Source organism: Adiantum capillus-veneris, chromosome 12 (assembly GCF_014529385.1).
Source record: "Adiantum capillus-veneris isolate H3 chromosome 12, ASM1452938v2, whole genome shotgun sequence".
Taxonomy (NCBI): Eukaryota; Viridiplantae; Streptophyta; class Polypodiopsida; order Polypodiales; family Pteridaceae; genus Adiantum; species Adiantum capillus-veneris.
In genome coordinates this window covers 42584264-42593242 of record NC_140942.1, presented here as the reverse complement: position 1 = coordinate 42593242, position 8979 = coordinate 42584264, and the positions used below count along the sequence as shown (strand labels likewise).

Genomic DNA, 8979 nt, shown 5'->3' with positions numbered 1-8979 from the left:
TTAGAGGCAAGTGAAGTGCTGAGTGGATTGTGGTGCCACCAATACTAAGAGTTGCCTTTCCTGTGTATGCCATTAGCAATGTTGTTGGAGATTGTGGATTTGGTGCGCTTCTATGGTTGTAAGATCGTTGTAATCCTTCTACTAACAAAAGTAATGTGAATGTTTTTCCTATTCCTGCACCTTCATTGAGAAAGAGGTGTATTTGTTTGCTGGGTTGAATTCATTTTTTCAACATTATATCGTCAAATATATGTCGTTGTTGGTCATTTAATTTGTCAATTCCTGCATGGAAGTCGTCATTTTTCATGGAGGTGTACTTGAAATGTTGCAAGTGGAAAGGGTTTTTAGAGCCCATATTAATGTGCGGGTCATTAAGAATGTCTGCATCATGCGAGGCATGTGAGTCATTGTTGGTTGTACTAGTTGTGGTTGGAGAGGAAACGTAATGCATTTGAAATTTTTCTATGAGGCTTGGGTCTTTATTGAACTTGAGTTCATTTGATTTTATGGCTTGTATATATTCATTATATACATCACTCCATGTAGAGGATTCTGTCAAATGTTGATTTTTGTTATTGATCCAAGGAAGATATAACAAGCATTGTTCTCTATAGTGGTCTTCTGGGTTATATTTCACGAATCTTATGATCTTAGCTTTGCGTAATTGTTTGTATGTCGTTCCCTCTTGTTTAATTGTTGATGCATATTCAACCAAACATAGATGATGGAGACTTTGTGGTCTTTCAGCATATTATCAATAATGTTTTGGAAGAATATGGTTGTATCAGATGAGTGTAGTTTTTGTAGAGATGCTTTTCTTTTGAGAACTAATGCACGTTGATCAAGAGGGTTAATACTTATGTATACAAAGTCACGAGTTGTAGTATGGAATGGTAATGATAGCGCTATGTAAGATGCTTGTTGTGCACTAATTAGTTGTGTGTTGAGAATAGTGTTGTCGACCTTACGTAGCCGCTCAATTGTTGTTGCGTTGTTGGCCACACAAATATTATAGCTGCTATCAATGTGTTGTCGATTCTTGTCATGTATGATGTGCACTAACTTGCTGCACCATGTGCGTTCAAGACGAATTGAATATCAGTGTCTGCGTCCCATAGTGTTGCAATCGTGGGATTGAAATTGTTTATATAAATGTCCTTCATATTTTGTTTCAAGAAGATTGTTGCTGTGGATAGTGAGTTTTTTATTGCCAAAGTATATTCTTTGAACGTCAAATGCAAGCTTTGTAGCCATTCCTCAAAGGAAACGCTAGTTTCAGTGGGAAGTATATCAAGGCTATTCTTTATGATTTAAAAGTTTTCTTGCTTCTCATTCGATTTTCGCAGTCATTTGTAGTCGGTCTGAGAATGATTGTGAATGGCATGGGGAACCTTGGGAAAGCAAAGCGACAGCATTTTCCTTTCTTGAGGCAAGTTTTTCTATAACGATGTGTTTGAATTTCACAAAGGCCTGATGGAATCTTGGACCTGTTTGTACTTATGTACCCACAAATGCCACAATACTATCATATGTGTCATGTTCGAATACAGGATCTTCTTCAACCCATAAAAGACCATGATCATGCTAACTGCCACGGCTTTGGAACTCTGTCACGAAGAAATAATCAAGAATTTTCCCGCATAATTTGCTATCGTTAAGTAGTATTCTTTTCATGGCTGTGAAGCAGTTAAGGTAGAAGGGAGCTGTTGTTATTGGACATGCTCGCACCAAACGTCTATGGAAGGAGCTATCGCTTTCATTGCTATCTTGTTTAAGCGGGACTATTTGTTTCAAGGCATCAACAAGTTTTTTCCAACGTTTTTCAGTTGAAGAGAATGTCACAAATAAAGTTAGTGGCCCTAGTTGTCAAATCATACCAAAAACCTTTTTTTAATATTTTTCTTTGTAATCCGGCGAGGTACGAAGCGCTTTGAAGTCTTTGTAGCCTAGTTGTGATGATGAGACTACTTTTTCTATGTTTGTGTCTTGACAAACATGTCCAGCCCTCAAGTTTTACTTTACGTAGGCGTATCCAAATGGAGGATAGTATTTTTGTGTCATGATTTTTACTGATTTTAAAAATAATTTTTGAGGGCAAAACGTCTATCTTTGTGCATGAGCTCCCATTTGGCTACTGTTTGGTAATTTTTAGATACGTGTTTGTGGTATTTTCTAGGCTCTCCAAAGAAGATCGTAGGAAAACTAAGCTCCTCACTGAAATCATCAGCAAATATACCAAGTGAACTGTTCCCCTCTGATGGTGTGACATGTAAAATTTTATCATTGTAATCAACAACTTGCTCAGCAGTAGTGATGATGTGCAGGAGCACATCAGTTTCAATAGTTTCCTCGTCCTCCATCTCATATATGCTTGTGTCTAGGGGAAGTGATGAGTGTCAGATTTTTTGAAAGTGTGCAAGCCATTTATCATTTATGGTTATGTTTTCCTTTTTATACAGAGGTATCAAGAAGAGCGTGTGTGGCCTTTAGTGTTAGCAATGGTCTAACAAGGCCAGATAAGTAGCAATGTGTGTACTCGAGCTTAGGTTTGAGCCCTATCAAGACTAAAGACTCGTCATGGATAAATCGGGGAAGAACTTGATGTGTTTTTTTTATATTTGCAAGAACATTGACGACACTTCCTCGCAAACCATAATGGTCCTCATAAGTTAGTTCTCGAATCTTTGCAAACGGTATGCGAATGGAGATCAAGCGTGCTTCGACATTGTTCAGTTGGTTGCAGGATTGGCAGTAGAGGGTTGTTAAAGCCCAATGTATGCAAGCTCTCAAATGGATGCTTAGATTTGTTTGATTTGCGTTTGCATGCACGACATCAAATAGAGAGCAGCATCTTTTTTGTTTTTCACCTCCAGCATATAAGCATAGTGGAGGAGTGAATTGCGTGACTTGCGAGCGGAAAAACAATTGGCCACATTTTTCGCATGGATATGTAGGCGTGTCATTAAGCCTCTTCAAGAATTTGTTTACAATCTTGGTTTTTTGTTGTGGATGAATGGAAGGATGTTGCTGCAATGAGGCAGTCTCTGTCAGCTTTATATGCCTTAGTCACTTTAGTTTTGTTGTAATTGCAGAGTGTGTATGGATACAAAGTGGTTCCTTTTCAATAAATAGATTTGTGATTTGAGTAGCTGGTTTATGCATGTTCTCTCTCCACAAGTGCGTTAATGCATCACACTCTCTAATTGTCCAATGGACAAGCTTACGACGTGATTGCAAAGTCGTGAAAGCATAATAGACTAAGCCCATAGTAGATTTATCTATAATTAGAAGTCCTTTTTTGAACTATTCAATTGATTTTCCAACTACTAGTTGTTTTTTGTGTCCACTTGTAGCATTGTGAAGGATTATGGTAAGTGTTGTTTTGAATTTGTGAGCGAAAATATTGATGACTTCCATTGTGAGACTCATTGATGTTTTACAAGTTTCATATAGAGCATGCAATTGTGTAGCTCTTTCACTTAATGACTCTAGCTGTGATCCAAAGAAGAATGAAGTTGAAAAGTGTGTGATAAAATTCGTTAAGTGGTTCTCAAACAAGCATTGTTGCATCATAAGCCTAAATGATTCAAAGCTTAAGTTTGTTTGCAATACACTATGGAGTGCTAGAAACAAATGTTGATTAAGAGGATGTGTCTACATAAATATCATGTCAATGTCTATCTCTTTTGGAATACTAAAACCAGTAGGATTTTCCATTATAGAGAGAGGAAGAGGGCAGTGTTCGTCGTTTTGCATGTAATTGATAGATAGAGAGAGAAATTGAGGAATAGACACAGGGAGAGAGAGAGAGAGAAGAAGAAGAAGAATGTGTGTGCATGTGCATGTGTGTGTGTGTGTGTGTGAGAGAGAGAGAGAGAGATTGTTTTGTGTATCCGTGTGTGCCTATTTGTATTTGACTGTTGATCTATATATATATATATATATATATATATATATATATGTAGAGAGAGAGAGAAGAGAAATAGAGAAATGTTTTCAGTCCTCAATGCGAGGAAGAAGCGAACAATACTTAGAAGCATAACCACAATACTTAGAAGCACAAGCAAAAGTGTGCAAAAGCACGTTACAAAGAAGTAGAGGATGGAAGCGTTGGTTTCGTTTGAGGATATAGTTGGAGCAAGCAGGCAAAGTAAAGGGTAGTTAATAATGAAAGGCAAACATTCACAAGACTAAGATTCGGTTTGATACGCCATCACGCGGCCACTTGCATTGATTTTGAAACGGCCAAAGCGTGAGGTTGTTGCCAAGGTATCTCTTACCTTAGAAACGGACTCAATGTAAATTTGGTTGAAGGTTCTATCCAATGCAAGGACTAAATTGACTGTTGCACCAATAACTTGCACATCAAGAATCTTTTTGTCTTTTGTTGCAAAACATGTTTCCAACTTTGGTGTTGTGATTATTGTGGTGTTGTTATTGCAAGATCCAAATAAGGTGCTTGCCTAAGTCTATACACTTTTGTGGATTGACAATTCGAACAATGCTTCTCCACCAGCACACTATTGAAGCTGACGAATCGGAGGGTTCCAACAACCTGCACAAGGTAGCTATGTCAGAAAATGAGAGAAGTCACTTCTAATATATCAATGTATGCTATATGAGCGCACCTCACGATTGTAGCCCAAATTTTTGGTTTGAGCCAGAAAGACAGCAGCAAGCTCCTCGTTGAGGCACGCACTACGAACAGGCACTAGAATTGTAACATCCAGTATCGACAAGGTATTGGCCTTGCCAAGGAATGCACCAATGTTTCTTGCAACGCACATTACAGGGCCATCAACAACCATTTCTTGAAGCAATTGTTGGCAATCATCTTTGCGAGAGTTCACAAAACTCGGCTACAAGAAAAGGTTAAATATGGAAACGAAATCAAAAAGAGCATCAATATATCATGGAAGATTTCAAATGTATAATAAAAGACTAGAAAACAATAAGCAGATAGGTCAATTCTTACAAATGCCCTATCTAATGGGAGAGGACCATCTGCAACCAGAAGGTCACCAACAGACCCACTAAATCTTGACTGCGAGTTGTGCTTTTGTAAAATAACAAAAGCAAGTGTGCTCAACTAAGAACATCCACTCGAAGATTGTTGTGCACCTATGTCATCAAGAAATGCATGTTTCTTTCAATCAGGGGTGAATGTAAGAGACACTTGGAAATGTTCTCCTGTGCTTACAGCAATAGTAGCATTGATGTACAAGGAATATAGTGCTGACCCCTCATCTGCCCTATTTTTGCGCCTGACAACTGGGCTGTCAATGTGAACAAAGTCACCGAGGTGGAGCTTGTCGACGTAGAGCTCTATGTATGGATCATTGACCACCACCATAATAGTGTCGGTGCATTCTTCATCAACCAAGTTGAGCTTCAACTAACGGTTGTATTTCAGTTGGTCAAGGACAACTTTGTAGGTCCCATATAGATTCAATATCTGGCCCTCAATACAGAATCGTGGGCTTGAGTCAGAGATATCAGTAATCAAGAATTATGGGAGAAGACTTTGAGGAAATGGAACAATGCTAAGATCAATAGCCTTGCTATCTAGTTGAGATGATTCACCCACTCCATACAAGCCAGAAGGTTGAACAGAAGGGTCAATTTCAATCGGACTCAAATCATTAGCATTGTTAAGAGGTATGTCCTCAATAGGGTTTGGGACAATTGTTGCTTGGAGTGGCAAGGGAGGCTCAATAGAAAAAGGCTCAATATCAAGAGGTCTTGCCTTGTTTAGTGCATGGAATGGAACAACTGTTTCAACATATGCTTCCTTCTTGATATTAATGGGCTCCACCATGGCTTGCTTGCCTACATAATCCAAAAGATAGAAACATAAGCAAACACCTCTATGAGTTGATGAGATCGCTCTCAAACAGACATGCTTTTGCAATAATGAATGCTCACGTGCGAGTCGTTCAAATGAACAATGCACGTGCAATAGGCTTGTGAGGCCTATGAAGCTCCTGCTTCGATCTTTTGTGAGGCGACGATGATGTGCATGCAGTTGGGGGCACGTCGATACGTTTACCACTTGAGATAGGAGTACCTTCTGTCAACCTTCGAAGCTCTATATAAAAATAATTATGAGGACCTAACGCCTTCCATACATAATGAAAATTTGATAATGATAGCTAGAAACACAAGCAGTCATTTGTCATACGAATTGTTCAAGATGACAACCTTGTCGTATAACTACTCCTTGCATATCAAAGCACCTAGAAGGAAAAGAGGTGCTTGCAATTATAGGAAGGTGGTAATTATATGAGAGTGGCAAATGTTCTTGTGATACGGTCTATGTATGTCTGTGTGTGTTAGAGAGAGAGAGAGAGAGAGAGAGAGAGAGATTCAATGATTATGTGGCGAGAATGACGACATGTTAAGCACTATAGATGACGTGACACAACACAAGATAATAATTCTTATCTTTATATATTATGTAGGTAGCTGAGTTATGATGCAAGGAAGTTCCACACAAAATATGATGACTATAACTTCTTCATAGATGGCCTATCGAAAGGAGTGGATGCCGACCAAGTATGATTTCTTAAGAGTGGCCTACCAATTGGCTTGTTAAAAGCTAGCTGCAAACTTAAGAAACGCATATATGTGTTCGCAAACATGGAGAAGAGGGCATGCACCTAGAACATTGGTCTTTGAACTACATAGTAGAAGGATTGTAGGCGTGCAAGCCTATGTTCATGGAGAGAAGGCACAATGCGGGGATACAAAATAAAGCCTAGGCATGTCGCAAAACGTACATGCATATGAAATGGTCAAGCCATTTCGACTCTGTTTGGTTGATGTGAGTCGAAATTTGAGGTGTTGTTGCTTTTCTGCTGACGTCACGATGGGCCAAGATACAAGACGAAAAGTGCAAATGAGAGAGAAATCAAATCGACAATACTGAAATGGATTCGAGCCTAGACAGACATTGTGGCACTAATGAGCTTCGAAATTTCCGCTTCGCTGGCCATGGCGAGAAAATGTTCATCACATAGAAAGAGGTCTATCCAATCTCACGATCTATACGTATTGCAAGAATTCTAGCACGTATTTCTATTTTCTCCACTTGGAACGCTCCTCGAGATGTTTAAGAGACGAGCACAACGATTGAAATTGCTACTTCGAGCGCTATGAAAGCTAGATATAAAAAAACCAAGAACGACTCGCCGCATCGCAAGAAAAAAGCCAAGACTACACAAGGACTCAATAGCAGGACAAGACGACAACAAGAGAATGGCGAAGCAACCATCGCATTTCCAAAACAGTAATCAAAATAAGCATGATCAGACAATGATAATCAAAAATTCCGCAGTGATTAACACATTCATAATGCCGGTCAGCAAGATTCCGTGATACAAATTCTTAAAGAGTTTGGCCAAGCAAAAATAGAAAGTAGAACAACACGAAAGTCTTCAATAGCTCTCTCCATAGCTTATGTACCATTCTCGTCCTTCAGGAGCAAAAGAACTCCCACTGTTTTGTTTGGAAGCCATTGCCAAGCAAAGTAATTTTACCACAAAATATTTTCTCACAGTCTTTGAGATACACAAACACAGAACAATCGCTGCTTTTATACAATTTCATAAGAGCTCTTGCACTATGGAATTCAGCAAATGCTGTCTCTTTACTGTCCTGCTCGCCAGAAGCCCGAAAAGGCACGTTTCTGCATTGCAGTGAGTTTGCATCACATTAAATGTGTTGCAACGCGGAAAAGACATGCTTGCCATCACGCATTGAATACCTTTCAAGGCGCAACACGCAGATACACTGCCTTAGCATACGGGGGGAAGAGCATTGTACAGCACGCACACAAAATGCCGGCTGTCTTCAGCTGCAAACCAACGCTCCGTTTCGGCACGCGTTCCAGATGGGGCATGCACTACAGACCTCCCCTCTTCCACGCGCTGCAAACATCCCCTCAGGCGCATGCGTTGCAGAGCTCCCGTCTTCCACGCGGTGCAGACATCCCCTCAGCCCGAAAAGACCTTCTACACTCAGAAAACCTAAAGTTTATGTCTCCTGTCCATGTGGCACTGATCTTCACCCTCAAAAACGAACGGCTCCAAAAATGCCCGTTTCTCCACCAGGCCCCTATGGCCTCTGCAGGCCAAAAAAGCTAATGCTTGTTTGGTCTCTAGAAAGGCTGGATGGGAGAAAGGAGATAGACATACAAATCTTTTCTTCAATTCGTTTTGAGCATAGGTACTTTTTTCTTTTGTGGCAAAACTCACAATGGTGAGTAAATTATTTTGACAACCATAAAAGTTACATATTCTTGCCATGCTCGTGTCGAGCCATGACATCTCTAAGAGGTCACTGATACATCGGCTAAAAGAGGAGCCACCCACGAACAACATAGAGTCCATATCTATAAGAGTCACTTAAAGCAGTGCCGATTAACCTGTTTCATTCATCAGAGTTCTTACATTTTCCGAAAGCTAGGATCGCCCCCCTGCTTTCTTGTATTATCTTTGTGTACCTGGTTGTTTCCATGGTTTTGTCAAATAAACAATTGTTCCTAGCCTTTAAAACCTGGTTGAAGTAGCAATATCTAACAATTTATGTTGCAATAAGGAGCTCCCGGCTTTTAAGAAACAAAGTGCTCTTGTCGGATGCAAAGAATCCACATGGCCGTGCTTTTGTTTGTTTGTTTGTTTGTTTTCTTTTTTTTTTGGGGGGGGGGGGGGGGGGGGGGCAACAGAATCCCTTCCCCCTTTTAATCTATACTAAGGATAATGGGGGAGGGAATTTCGTCCCCCCCCCCTGCCACGCGTCAGCGTTTCCTGACTCCGGCTCCCCCGCGGCAGTGACCTCTGAGCCAAAGAGAGAGAGAGAGAGAGAGAGAGAGAGAGAGAGAGAGAGAGAGAGGGGGGGGGGGGGGGGGGGGGGGGGGGGGGGGGGGGTGACGTCGCCTTGAAGTCTGGAGCGCAGGGCTCGATGCTCGCAGGCGGGGGG

At 40.6% G+C, this 8979-nt stretch overlaps 1 pseudogene; it reads right to left on the bottom strand.

Moving 5' to 3' along the window:
- Positions 1-4190: 4190 nt before the first annotated feature.
- Positions 4191-6226, bottom strand: LOC147445644 (uncharacterized; annotated as a pseudogene).
- Positions 6227-8979: the final 2753 nt, after the last annotated feature.